General features: G+C 42.4%; 1 long non-coding RNA gene across 1 annotated transcript in view; it reads right to left on the reverse strand.

The window, feature by feature from the left end:
• Window positions 1–15,412, reverse strand: part of LOC309646452 — a 333,740-nt gene that overhangs the window by 26,111 nt on the left and 292,217 nt on the right. The window contains exon 2 of the long non-coding RNA XR_014255374.1: window positions 1–5,064. This exon is cut by the window's left edge and continues 26,111 nt beyond it. This is a non-coding gene — a long non-coding RNA (uncharacterized lncRNA). The remainder of the gene's footprint in view (window positions 5,065–15,412) is intronic.

Raw genomic sequence — 15,412 nt, forward strand, 5'->3', positions numbered from 1 at the left:
TCTGGTGGTGGCCAGATTGATGACTCCTTGGTGTACCTTGGCTTGCAGCTGCCTCACTCCAGTATCTGCCTCTATTGGCACATGGTATTTCTCCCTGTGTGTCTCACAAGACCTTCTTTTATGGACACCAGTCATATTGGACCAAGGGCCCACACTACTGCAGTATGACCTCATCTTAAATAGTTACATCTGCAATGACCCTATTTCCAAATAAGATCACATTCGGAGGTACTGGAGATCAGAACTTCAACATACCTATTTGGGGGACACAATTCAACCCTTAACAGTTGGTTAGGAGCTAACTAGGAGACAACAAGTGAGGCACAGGCAAGAGCCTGTCGAAGGTCCTATAGCAGGAAGGAGGGTGATATTGGGGGACCAGAAAGAAGGCAAGGTGACATTACCCCACAGCCACACTTCTTCCCAGCTTATCCGTGTGTGATGATCTTTTCCCCTGACAGCTCATCAAAACTGTGATAATGGTTACCTTGATCAGAATCCAGAGAGTAAGGTATAAACCTGACATTTCTCTGACTATGTTTCTAAGATCCTCAGGAGAAAAAAATCCCTAAGGATGGAACACAGAGGTTTTCTGGATAATATTTCTCTCAGTAGCATTGACTGAAACATGATTTTAAATAGTTTTCCCTTCACACCTTCAGGTCCTGGGGGATCTCACATGTAGCTTGAAGTCTCCGAATAAATTACTAAACCAAGTCTCATTAAAAACAAAATAAAACAAAACAAAAAAACACCTTGATGTTCTCTTCCATGATACAAAATAAGCTAGTTCCCAGAAAGCTGTATCTGAATGAACATCCACCCTAATTTTTAAGACCAGCCACATCCTGATTCTGTGGTCATTCACTTCTTTGAATCCAGATCAACTCCAAAACCAATTGTAAGACCACAGATCAAGATGCAACGCCTGGTTAGGCAATTCCCGTAAACCCATTGTCTGCTTACAGCATTTAAAGTTGCAACAGATCCCCAAGGATAGGGAAATTAGATAGTTTATGCTGGACTAATAAACAGGGCTGGAGTATCAGAAAAGTAGTGGGCCACAGAGTAGCTAAGAGCTGGATCCAATTCTGGGGTATTGTCCCTGGGGGAAGTGGGTGGGTACATATGTGTGTAAGCATTTTGCTGTTCTCCAGACCACAGTTGACTTTGGAACAGGTTCTTCTAAGAAGTTACATGGAACACTGAGAACATCATGTATACTCAGGTCAGCTTTTCCTGGAATATTCAACACAAGTCGTTTGAAATCCATCCTGCAATGTATTTGTCTCCCATTCATAAACTTTATTCAACTTCCGGGAGTTCGGGTACAAAAGTAGCACTAAGGTTTGTTATTGACACAAAGTCCAAAACTGAATTCCTCCTGACTGTGTCAGGTACTGTTTGACTGAAATTACAGGACCTAAGTGTTTGTAACTCAATTCCCCTTTCTTTAACTGGGCATAACGTGTACCCTGTGTACTTCACGGGGTTACTGAAAGGACTGAACAGGTTAATTATGGGAAAACACTTTGAAAATGGTAAAGGGCCATGCACACTTAAGATCTGGCGATTGGTTCCATTGCCTCCAAGCATCTCTCTGAAATCAGTTCTCCTCTCCCTCGCAGTCACCAGTCGCCCTGCAGACACACACACACACACACACACACACACACACACACACACACAGGCCGGATCAGAGGAGGCCGAGCATCTCTGTGGGTCCCCCATAGGCTTCTTCCTGCTCCCAAACCCGCTCTCTTCCACCCTCAAGTGTTCTCACTCACAGCTGCATATTTCAGCCCAGTGGTTGTCAACATTAGAATTACTGAGGTAATTTTTTGAATTAGCAATGCCTGGGCCCCAGCCCAAAAGCTTCGATCGAATTGGTCTGGGCTATCAGTAATTTACAGTTTTTAAAGCACTCCTAGTGATTCTAATGGGCAGCCGTGGTATTTTTTTAAATTACTGTTTTAGAGGCTCACAAACAAAAATCACAATAATAATAAATATTTATTGGGCACTCCCAATATGCCAGGCACTGTGACAGGTATTTAAATGCATCATCTCATTCAGTCCTTACAACCGCGCTCTGAAATAAGTGTTTTTACTCTCCCCCTCCACAAGGAGAAACTGAAGCTCCCTATAGCTTACCCGCCTTACTCCCTGACACCGAGCTCCTAAGCAGGGGGCAGGATGCAGACTCCACTCTGTCCGCACCAGAACCCAGGCTAGGCTGTCCACCAGGACCCTCCACTGCCCTCCACTGAAGCCATGTAGTTAGTAAAGGAGCTTGGAGGAACCCTGAAAAATCTGCCTTTAACTGGGGAAAGAGAAAAGGGGAAGAAATTTGTCATGCCAAATGAATCTTAAAACTCAACGGCTTTATTCCTGTCCTGCCCCTAGGTTCTTCAGGAATAAAGGCTTTGGGTTTTAAGATTCATTTGGCATGAAACAATTTGTCATGCCAAATGAATCTTAAAACTAGACGCAGACAACACAGAGAATGGACTTGAGGACATGGGGAGGGGGAAGGGTAAGCTGGGACGAAGTGAGAGAGTGGCATGGACATGTATACACTACCAAACGTAAAATAGATAGCTAGTGGGAAGCAGCCGCATAGCACAGGGAGATCAGCTCCGTGCTTTGTGACCACCTAGAGGGGTGGGATAGGGAGGGTAGGAGGGAGACGCAAGAGGGAGGAGATATGGGGATATATGTATACATATAGCGGATTCACTTTGTTATACAGAAACTAACACACCATTGTAAAGCAGTTATACTCCAATAAAGATGTTTAAAAAATTAAAAAATTAAAACTAAAAAAAAAAACTCAAAGGCTTTCTGACGCAACATTGTTAGAGCATTTTTCTCGTGTTTCAAATGTACGGTTGACCCTGGAATATATGAAAATTTGGGGGTTCATTTAATTTTATATTGCATTCCATAAAGCAGTGTTATCTCACTCTCAGATTTCAGAGTCCAAAGAAAAGCATAAATGATGAGGTGTAGGGGAGGGAAAGGGTCCGGGGACTGCTAAATCTTTCCCAGTTAAGGGAGATACCCCTTTCTTTCTCTTTCCCCTACCTCCCCACAAGCCACAGTAACGTGTAATAAGCTTAGACCATCCATAGCTGTAGGATCTCTTTTTTCTGCGTATGGTTAGAACAAAGCCCATTCTCATGAAAATACTGAGGTTCTGTGGTTTTCTAATTGTGCTCACAGAGCACTGGGGGTTCTGCGGGCCCTCCTGGGTGAAGAGGGGGAGATAACTTGTAGGAAAAGAAGTACGGCCGAGCTGGGGATCCTGGGGGCTCTCCATCACCACTTTACCAGAGCAACTCAACTTTTATTAAACTTCACATAACCTTGGATTTGAAGAATGGACTGTTGCTCTGTGGAAAAGAAAGTTTGGAAACCACTATTCTAGTTAATAGTTGTGACTCAGACCCTACCTAAATTACCAGTGTTGAAAGAATTGGATTACAACAAAATGTACTTCACCCTAAACCTGTACTGAGCCAATGTGGATGATTCAAGAAGTACCACAAGGTCTTATCATGGAAATGGTGGTTAATAGAAGGATGGTAACAGCATTTACCACTCTTGGCTCTCCCAATACGTTATATGTACACATAATGAATGCTCCAAGTCTCTCTTTTTTATTTATTTATTTTTATTGAAGTATAGTTAATTTACAATATTGGGTTAGTTTCAGGTGTACAGCAAAGTGATTTGGTTATACATATACATGTATATATCTGTATTCCTCTTTTTCAATTCTTTTCCATTATAGTTTATTACAAGATCAAAGTCACTCAATAGAAGTTGAGGTGCTGTTTAGCAACCACTGTGAAAGAATGAGGAAGCCTCATCCTTTCCCCAGGGTTCAGAGGTCTCCTGCAGACTTCCTGTCCTCTGCAAACGTAGCAGCAGCAGCTGACCCACGCCAGCCGGGGTCAGCAGCTGAGGTGACTACTTTGGAGCAGGCTGCATGCACCATTTTGCCAAATGGCATTGCATAATTTTTTCTCCTGATGTTTAAAGTGGGACTGTTTGTTAGTAGTATTTTTAAATAACATTTATGCCATTTTCTGATTATAAAAGTAATATTTTGAAAGGTAATTGACTTCAGACTATTTCTGCTTGCTGCTCAGATCTCTGAGGCCAAGAATGACAAAATCTGACTTCTAATTAAAGGTGGGGAGAAGGAAAAATTATAGGGAGAAAAACAAACTATTTCAATGAACTAACCTGCAGCAAAAAAAAAAAAAAAAATTCTTTGTTTGTTTACATGGGTGAGATTAAGATGTGTGGATGCCACAAATATTTTCACTTCAGTAAAAACTTCCAAAGAACATTCTTTTTATGGCTGTATGCTACAGTGTATCTTATAGGCGTGCTGGCCTTTGTTTAAACATTCTCTTATTGTTGACTTTTAAGATGATTTCCATTTTTGAGTTATGATAAATAACATTGTGATGAACATCTTTGAGCATAAATTGTGGCCTGCACAGAAGATTATTTCCTCTGTATAAGTCACAGTAAGTAGAAATAGCAGAGTTTTTCACACTATATTTTTTAAATAAATTTATTTATTTAGGTTGCGTTGGGTCTTCATTGCTGCACGCGGGCTTTCTCTAGTTGCAGGGAGCAGGGGTTACTCTTCATTGCGGTATGCAGGCTTATTGCAGTGGCTTCTCTTGTTGCAGAGCACAGGCTCTAGGCGTGTGGGCTCAGTAGTCGTGGCTTGCGGGCTCTAGAGCACAGGCTCCGTAGTTGTGGTGCACGGGCTTAGTTGCTCCGCGGCATGTGGGATCTTCCCGGACCAGGGCTCGAACCTGTGTCCCCTGCATTGGTAGGCGGATTCCTAACCACTGCGCCACCAGGAAAGTCCCTTTCACACTAAATTTTAATGAGATGCTCCTTCCTGGTCTTCCCCTTCCTTTCACTATTCCATGTTCTTTTTTTTTTAATTAATTAATTTATTTGTTTTTATCTTTGGCTGTGTTGGGTCTTCATTGCTGTGTGCGGGTTTTCTCTAGTTGCAGTGAGCGGGGGCTACTCTTCATTACAGTGCGCAGGCTTCTCATTGCAGTGGCTTCTCTTGTTGCGGAGCACGGGCTCTAGGCACACAGGCTTCAGTAGTTGTGGCATGCAGGCCCTAGAGCGCAGGCTCAGTAGTTGTGGCTCACGGGCTCAGTTGCTCCGTGGCATGTGGGATCTTCCCGGGCCAGGGATCGAACCCATGTCCCCTGCATTGGCAGGCGGATTCTTAACCACTATGCCACCAGGGAAGCCCTAGTCCATGTTCATTTATTCTTTGTGACCTTTCTTTACATGGTGCCTTTAGCAATTTCTGTATATGCCTCTGGGTTTCTGTCCTATTTTCTTTTCAGAGATTCTTCTGGGGATTCTATTTTCATTCAGCTGTTTCAGTTGTCCTGGCTGTCAGATTTGAGCTCTTAATCAGGGACAGTGCTCTCAGAGCTGACGCACTCTCTTACCATCTTACATCCTATTCTACTTTAGAAGCTATTCCCCAGGATCTTTCAGTACATAACTTGGATCTTACATTCTCCTCTGCTTCTAATACTCCTGCGTTTTCAAAGCGTATACTGAAATGGGTAGAAAACAGGCTTTATAACACAAACCTGCACTTTCTGAATTCTACCTCTTTCCCTGGGAAATCCCTTATGCTTAGAAAGCATGGCTTTGTATAATTCTTTTAAATCAGAGTTTCACTGGGGAACGTGGCAGAGTTGCTGAAATTTGTACTCATTAGCATCCAAGTTGTAGTTAAACACCTTTCTATATTCAGTGCTTGAGTAAAACAGGCCCAGAGATTTTACCAGCCATCTCCCTATGGCTAAATTAAATGAAGACAGATTTTAAAGTCTTTGGAAACACAAAGAGATTTCAAATATATCCAAGTGTCTTCATTTCTTAATGATTTCACACTTTACTTTGGCACTTTCAGGCTCTGAAAAAAATCAGCTCGGGGGTTGTTTGTCTGTTTTCAAAACTCTGATTTAAAGGTCGGCATCTTCTGGAAAGCTCCAGGGGGCATAGCAGACCCCAATACTGCATGGCTGCCAACATTCCCACCATGGCTTCCCCACCCCGTTCCGCCTTCTGTCAAAGCACGCGGCTTACTAACTCCACCATTAGTTTCTCTGCTCTGCCATGGAAACTGAATAAAGAGTCCTCTCCGTGCATGAACATATCTGATAAGATTACACAGAGCATCCCACCAGGGGAAACTGGGGCGATTTAAAATGCAGCCTGCCGCATAGCACAGGGAGATCAGCTCGGTGCTTTGTGACCACCTAGAGGGGTGGGATGGGGAGGGTGGGAGGGAGGGAGATGCAAGAGGGAAGAGATATGGGAACACATTGTATATGTATAACTGATTCACTTTGTTATAAAGCAGAGGCTAACACACCATTGTAAGGCAATTATACTTCAATAAAGATGTTTAAAAAAAATAAAAATTAAAAAATTAAAAAAATTAAATAAAATGCAGCCTTTCTCTCCTTGCTACAAACTCTACAGCATCCATTCTAATGAGAAAATGAACCTGATCAGGGCTGAAATGTGACCCACATGCACCTGGATGACCATGACAGTTATTAAAATATTAAAATACTTCAGTATCAATGGGCAAATAAACATCTTTCCATCATGCCCCTCCCCCCACTCCGACATCAGGCTCCTTCCTTGGGACTCCTCACCTCCCCAGGATCCAGCAACTAAAAGTTTAACATCTGGCACAGCTGGGGCTCCAGCACCTTAATCCAGCCCCACCGGGCCAGGGTCTATTCCAACTGATGATCTAGTTCAGTAGTAATAAATATTTTGAATATAATTCTCGAACCAGAATAATATGTCAGCTGACCTCAAAAATCATGGAACATATGTTTACTATCATTTTAGGGACGTGTTATTTTATTCTCCCCTTCAATTATTCAACAAATATTTATTAGCACCTGCTGTGTGGTAAGCAGAGCACAATCCTGCCTCCAGAAGCTCACAATCTAGTGACAAAGACATATAACTGAATAAGTAACTTCAATACTGTGTAATAAATGCTACAACAGGGCAGGTACAGTGGGCTCTCGTGGCCACAAAGGAAAAGGTTTGGGCAGGTTTACAGAAGGTGATGACGAAGATGAAACCTCATTGGAGTAGGGGCAGCTGTTGTAGTGGGAAGGATGATTCAAGCAAACCTAAATAGACCACAAAAGGGCCTAGAAGCCAAAGAGAAGCAGACAAGTTCAGGGAGCTACACATAGTTCACTGGGGGTAGATAGAGGGAAGTGATGAGGACAGGAGCTGTGGAGTTAACCCGAAGAATGATTTGCTTTTCACTTCTCACAACTGCGTTTAAGCTGAGGATGAACTGTAGTTGGCGATGCTCTTTCCTGGGTATCTCAGAGTACTTGCGGTCCCAAGCTATAGTCAAACTTGCCAAGGTTTGCCTGCTCACTATTTCATTCCCAAGACTGCTCGGGAAGCCCACCAAGATCCTCCTGCACAGTAAACCCATCAGCTATGAACACGAAGATGCCCAGGCAGGAGTTGCTAGTCAGCTCCTGGTGGAGACAGGGCCGTCGCCAGGGCTCCTCCAGGCTGATGGCCCCCACATGGTGCCTGGCACTCAGTGAATGTCTGCTGAATGAATAAATGAAAGGATGAGTGGGGAATAAGTTACAAGGACAGTTTTGAAGACTGAGCTCTCATTAAGCGCCTCATAAGTGCTTGACTAAGTGATCATGGCAATTCAACAGTCATTGCTTCCAGATAAGGGTGATACTTTTAATACACACGTTTTAATGGGAAAAGACCAACACCTTGTTAATTGCCTCCATCTCAAAACTGTTCTCATTCACTGTTTTCAAAGCCTGAACCGAGTGATGAATTTTGAAGTTTGAGGGAGAGGGATTCATGAGAGCTTTGCCACCGTTTCACCCTCCACCTCGCCTACTGCTTCTTGCCTCCCAACCTCTGTTGACTCTCTTTCCTCCTTATTCTTTTTTTTTTTTAAATAAATGTATTTATTTATTTATTTATTTATTTTTGGCTGGGTTGGGTCTTCGTTGCTGTGTGCGGGCTTTCTCTAGTTGCAGCAAGCGGGAGCTACTTTTCATTGCAGTGCGCAGGCTTCTCATTGCAGTGGATTCTCTTGTTGCAGAGCACGGGCTCTAGGCATGCTGGCTTCAGTAGTTGTGGCATGCAAGCTCGGTAGTTGCGGCTCGCGGGCCCTAGAGCGCAGGCTCAGTAGTTGTGGCACACGGGCTTATTTGCTCCGTGACATGTGGGGTCTTCCTGGACCAGGGATCGAACCCATGTCCCCTGCATTGGCAGGCAGATTCTTAACCACTGCGCCACCAGGGAAGTCCCTCTTTCCTCCTTATTCTTAACTGGCTGATATCCTAGGATTACCAACTCATGCCAGTTTTCCCTGGACTTTTGTGGGTTTAGCACTGAAAATCCCACGTCCCTGGACACTCAGGCCCAGGCCCAGGTGAACTGGGACAGTTTGTCATCCTTCTGATGACAAAGAAGATGAAGAGCTTCTTTTTAGGCTGGAGACATTCTGAAGACAATAGACCACTTCAGTCACTTCAGTGGCAGGGAATTATTAGCGGGGGAGAATTTCCAAAGCCTTGATCTGAATCCAGAAAGAGGAGCATGAATTTGCCAGGTGAACAAGGTAGGAAAGGGCATTCTAAGAAGGACCAGCATCTGCAGAGGCATGGGGGTTACTCCATCTGAGTGAAACAGAGGTCCAAAGAGCAGCAGGAGGGCAGAAGGGAGGAAATGGAGAGATTTCTAATTCCGGAGCCAGATTTTTTAGTAACAAAACAGCAGGTAACACACATATTCATATGCAAGTCATAGTTGCCAAAAAGAAACCCTTCTGACTGCCAATTTAGATTAGCTGTGCTCTTGCTTTCATCCGTTGCTGTGAATAATCAAGAATTTGCAGAACTTCCCACTATTCCCAAGTGTGGTCTGGATCCAGTCCCACCTATTACACTCGTCCTGTTAGTTCCTACTGTTAACGTGAATAAATAAGAAATCTGATGTGACTAAACACCACCCCAGGCTGCATGATGTAGCAAAAGGCTAATTTATTTTTGACCTACTACTTATGTGTAAACATCTGACTCAGAGCATCTTGCCTTCTCTCCAGGTACTCAAGCAGCTAAGTTGATGAAACACCTGAATATTATGCAGCAGAACCTGGATTCATTTCTTCTCTCTTCTAACTCTGCTCTAAACATCTGTTTTCCCCTGCAGAGGCCTGGATTCATCAGCAGAACAACAACATAGCAATTTTATATATAACCATATTCTTGACTGTGAAACTTCAGTGCCTATGGAATGTTCTCCTACTCACCATGGCTTTCTTAACTCTCCTGATAATCAAGTCACTAACACTAGTGTTTCTTTGTAGTACCACAGTCCCCCAAAATAACTACCTATCATCTGCACCACATTGAATTGTGCTGGCTTTGTTGGAGTGGGCACCTCTGTTGCCTACCAAACACCCATTCTCTTTTTCTTCCTTCCTAACAGAACCACAATTTTGCTCTGGTGTAACAGCCAAGTGCCTCAGGGGAAGGTGACTGCCACCAAAGTCAGCCCCACCAAGGGTAATGCCACTGTTTCAGAGTGATTGGCTCAGGCATGGGCTAATGACCCAGTGATGGCCAATGAGATGCAAGAGAAGTCTGCTAAGGGCCCTCGCTCATTCTCCATAAGGAGCCACTGGAAGGTTCTGTGGGTTGTCCTTTTTAGATGGCTGCCCGATATTGTTGTAGCCATTTTGCTGCCAGCCTGAAGATGTAACCAACACTGAGGACGGCAGAACAGAGACACAAAGAACCAGACACCAGATCACGAGTGTCTGGTCAGTGCTCTTATCCTAAAATACCTTACTCCTAGACTCTTTCTGAAGGATGATTTTTGGGGTGTTGGAGGTATGAATTAAATGTCCTAGACTTATTTCTTGGAACTAATTCCATTCAGCTAATTCAGTGCCAATGTAAAAATCATTTTCATTTATTCACAATAGCTAAAATTATGGTTAACTCTGACATTCTCAGGCAATATCTATCAATGGTAGCAATAGGTTATTCAAACTGAAAAACGTGAAAGGAAATAATCATTGATAAAGACAAAATGAAAATAGGAGCTTAATGTGAAAAGGTAAAGGCCTCTGAGAGCTCTTCTCTCCCATTAATAGAAAGCATTCTGTCATCTGAGACGTAATATACTACAACTGAAAAACTCCTGAGATGAAAGCAGAAGTTAACTTGCACAGGAAAGATGGATAACAGATAGTATAGAACTCACTAGGACCCTGATAGTGACATTTGACCAAATGGTAGAGTTGTTGAAATAAGGAAGCTGGACCAAAACTACTATAAATTGATCATGGATATTAAAAGCCATGAGATTGTAAATCAACTATACTTCAATTTTTAAAAAAGAAAAGGTAGGGCTTCCCTGGTGGCGCAGTGGTTGAGAATCTGCCTGCTAATGCAGGGGACACGGGTTCGAGCCCTGGTCTGGGAAGATCCCACATGCCACGGAGCAGCTGGGCCCGTGAGCCACAACTACTGAGCCTGCGCGTCTGGAGCCTGTGCCCCGCAACGGGAGGGGCCGCGATAGTGAAAGGCCCGCGCACCGCGATGAAGAGCGGTCCCCGCACCGCGATGAAGAGTGGCCCCCACTTGCCGTAACTAGAGAAAGCCCTCGCACGAACCGAAGACCCAACACAGCCAAAAATAAATAAATAAATAAATAAAGTAGCTATAAAAAAAAAAAAAAACAGAAACCCAGCCTTCTGTGGCTGTGAGATACTGGCAGAGGAGTTTGGAAGACTGCCATTCTTACACACACACATACACACACAAAAAAAAAAAAAATAAATAAGCTTTAAAAAAAAAAAAAAAAAAGAAAAGGTAAAAAAATAATAAAGGAAAAAAATTTTTAATTAAAGCCATGAAATATCCTTTGTGTATGAGATGATAGTATTAGTTCATGATCAATAAGACAATTCCCTCATTTTGGTGAGGGATTAGCACTGAGCCAGCCACACCCAATTATCCAATGCCTCTTTGAAGACAGTTGGCCAAGGTGAGATGTGCAAGTTCCTGAATATCTCTAAGCCTTGGTTTCCTTACCTGTAATTACAGTAATACATAATCCAAAGGTTTGTGGAGAGGATGAAGTTAGATGGTACATGTGAAGCCCTGAGCAAGTGTTTTGTACACTGTAAAGTCCCAATTTTTGAGCTCCTTTTCCTTTCTCCTTCCACTCCTGACATGACTGAAAGGGTCATGGTTCCCTTGCAGTATTAGGTGAGTAATCAGAGCCATAATTATAGAGACCAATTTGATTGGGGGCAGCCATTTCCCACAGATGGCTGCAGGCAGAACTGAAAGTCAGCTCAAGTTTCCTCAGCTCCTTGGAATCAAATGCTCCCTCAAAGGACCACCAATGTATGGCCTAAGAAAGTACTTATCACTAGAGTGTAATCATTTGTTTCTATGAATTTCGTTGCCACTAAATTGGACGTTGCTAGAAAGAATCCAGAGACTAGAACAGAACCTGAACATAAAAGATGCTCAATAAAGGAAGGGAGGCATGGAAGGAAGGGAGGAGGGAGGAAGGGAAAGAAGGAAGGTGGAAGCAACAACCAACCGAATGGGTGATGTTTAACTTCTAGACCAGGGCTGTCTGCTGTAAGTGTAATGCCAACCCTAAAGGTGAGCTACATATGTAACTTGATATTTTCTAGTAGCCACATTAAAAATGTAAAAAACTGATGAGATAAATTTTAATAATACATTTTACTTAGCACAATATATCCAAAATACTATCACGTCAATATGTAATCAATATGAAAAATGATTATAGGATTCTCAATTTTTTGTATTGTCTTCAAAATCTATTGTGTATTTTACAATCGCTGAACATCTCAATCCAGACTGGACACATTTCAAGGTGCCCAGCTACTCCCCACCCCACACCGTAATATCACTCCAGGTCAAGAACATTCCTAATTCACTCTGACTTATGAAATGTATTCATCCCAAATTCCAGATTCCTGCCCTAAAATTTTTATTTAGTCTGGTGTTGTTGGTTAATAATTAAAGTGGCCAACACTGCCAAGTAATAGCCTGAATGTTAATAGGTGGTGGGAAGGAAGACTCTTTCTTCCCACTAAAGGATTTATATGCATCCTACATTGAGAAAAAAATGGGAATAGGAACTTTAGCTAGCCCCCTCTATGAAGACATCTAATCAGGTCTCACTGTACACCCGAAGGTGTGGGTGAAATAGAGTATTTTGGTGCAAGACTCAAAGAGCACAGACACTATCATTTGTCTTCATGTCCCCCAGTACCAAGCACTGTGTCTGGCATATAAAGAGTGCAATAAATACTGGCATTAAATGTGATTGAAATTAGTTGGGAATCAGAAGTGAGAGTTCAATCAGAGCTACTTAGGGAATTCATGGGGTATGACTCACAGACTTCTTGGGTTTTTAAGTGAAAGAGTCAGTCTTTTATTAGAAAGTGGAAAATATAAAATGACATAGTGGGAAAGAAATAAGATGGCAGAAATCCCTTAAAGTACATGAACCAGAGAGTACAGGGTATATGATTAATATTCAGGGATTGTGGAAAAGAACATTTATGCATTCATTCAACAAATATTTCTTAAGCTACACCAGGCTCTGTGCTTGGCATGGCCACATAAATGTGAGTAAGACATTGGTCCTGCCCTAAGGGAGTTCTAGACTAAAGTAGAGACAGATAGAGAAATAAATAACTTCCTACCCTGTGATGTGTTGAAAAGTATGCTATAATGGAGATATTTACAAATTAGAGTGGGGTTAAAGAGGAAGGAGTGACTATTTAGGGAGTTCTGGGATGGCTTCATAAAGGAAGGGAAAATAAGGCCTTGAAGGATGAGTAGTTGTCTGCCAGGCACATTTAACAACATGTACAAAGGCACAGAGGCAAGAAAGTACATAGAATGTTCTAGAAATGAGAGTAATTCAGTGTAACTGGAGCAGAGCATTGGGTGAAAAGTAGAGAGTGGGAGGAGTTGATGTTGAAAACGTACACTGCGTCCAAATCACAAAGGACCTTGCATACTCTGCAAAGGGATTTGGACTTTAGTCTAAAAGCAATGTGGACTCACAGACATAGAGAACAGACTTGTGGTTGCCAAGGGTGGGGGTCGAGGCGGAGGTAAAGATTGGGAGTTTGGGATTAGCAGATGCAAACTAGTATATATAGGATGGATAAACAACAAGGTCCTACTGTATAGCACAGGGAACTATATTCAATATCCTGTGATAAACCATAATGGAAAAGAATATGAAAAAGAATATATATATATATGTATAACTGAGTCACTTTGCTGTACAGCAGAAATTAACACAACATTGTAAATCAACTATACTTCTAAGAAAATAAATAAACAAACAAACAAAAGCAATGTGGGACCAGTCAAAGTTTTAAGCAGGTACATGATGGGATAGAATTTCCCCACCCACCTGAAGTTAGAAGTGATCATATGACTTGTTTTGGCCAATGACATGTGAATAGAAGTGACGGGGGTCACCTATGCATGGACGTTTAAGAGCCAGTACATGCTTTGCCACCTTCTCTTTTACCTCCAGCCAGTGACCAGCAATCTTAAGATACTGGCTTTTCTGTCAGCCTCAGTTCCTGAGTGATTACAATGAACGACAGTGGACTTGCAGCAGGAGTAAAAAATAAACCTTTGTTGTCTCAGCCACTTCGATTTGGAGATTATTTATTACCGCAACAAAACTTCAAGCTATCCCGACTGATATAGGATATAGAAGTGGAATAACATTATCAGATTGATATTTTTAAAAGGTAACTGATGGCAATATGGAAGATGAATTAGAGGTAGGAGAGAAGGTTAGTTACAGGCAAGGAAACCAGTAAGGAAATATTGCAATAGTCTAGGAAAGAGACGATAAAGGCCTAAAATTAGAACAATAATAGTGGAGATGAAGAAGATGAGTTATACTTAGGAAATATTTAGAGAGCAAGATCAGCAAGAATTCAGTGATTAAGAAAATGTGGTTTATAAATATTTTAGTCATCTGTTTCTTTATATCAAATCATTCCAAGTGTATCAGCTTAAAATAATGATAAATATATTATCTCACAATTTTCTGTGGGTCAGGAAGTTCAAGAACAGCTTAGCTGTTCTGGCTCAGGATCTCTCTCAGGTTGCAGTCAGTAGATCGTCCAGGGCTGCATCATCTGAAGGTCTGACTGGGGTTAGGGGATCCACGACCGAGATGGTTCATTCATACGGCTGACAAGTTGATGCTAACTGTTGGCAAGAGGATCCAGTTCCTTCCCCTACGGACCTCCCCATAGGGCCGCTTGAGTGTCTTTATGATATGGCAGCTGGCTTCCCCCAGAGCAAGTGACCTAAAAGAGAATAAGGTGAAGTGGCACTTTCTCTTATAACCTAACCTGAGAAGCCACACACCATCACTTCTAGTATATTCTTTGGTCACACAAACCAATCATGATACATTGTTGAAGGGGGACCATAAAAAGATTCAAACAGCAGGAGGTGAGGATAATTGGGGGCCATCTTGGAGCCTGATTACTGCAACGAACAAGATGTAAGTTAAAAGGCTGACTCTGAGACTTCTGGCTTGAGTGATTCGATAATGGGACTAAGCAAGATACAGAACACAAGAGGAAAAAAATCAGTTTGGGAGAAGAGGGAGGAGATAATTACTTCCATGTTGGATCTGCCGTGTGGAAGACATACAAACAAAGATGCCTAATCATCATTTGAAAGTAGGAACATCCTAAGAGAGGTCAGAGTTGAGGATTTAGGAATCAATGTTATCCAAGTGGTGGAGGAAGTCAAGGCAGAAAATAATATGGTCCAGGAAGGATGTGCGGAACGAAAAGGGAAGAAACACAAAACCAGGAACAGAACCTTATGGAGAGAGTCCTTTATTCAAGGAATGGGGAGGAAAAGGAAAGGTCAGCAAATGACAATGACACAGGAAAGAAAGGATCAAGCAGTCAACTAATATGAAACTGAGGCAAGCCCACTGGAGTTCACAGTTAAGGTGGGGGCCACGTAGTAAATGTTAGAGGTGGGATGTGGTGTTCGTCTAAATGCATTTTTTCACTCTTGAGATTAAACCTTTCCTCCCATGCAGTGGAGGTGGCTTCCCTCATAACCGGTCCACAGTGTAACATCTTAAGTACAGGACAATCACAACTCACCCATTATGCAAGAACTAGAACGTACATTAATTAAAAACTCTCTTTATCATGGATTCATCATGCTGGTGATGGAGAATGAATGACTGG

This window comes from Balaenoptera physalus (assembly GCF_965194825.1).
Source record: "Balaenoptera physalus genome assembly, chromosome: 17".
Taxonomy (NCBI): Eukaryota; Metazoa; Chordata; class Mammalia; order Artiodactyla; family Balaenopteridae; genus Balaenoptera; species Balaenoptera physalus.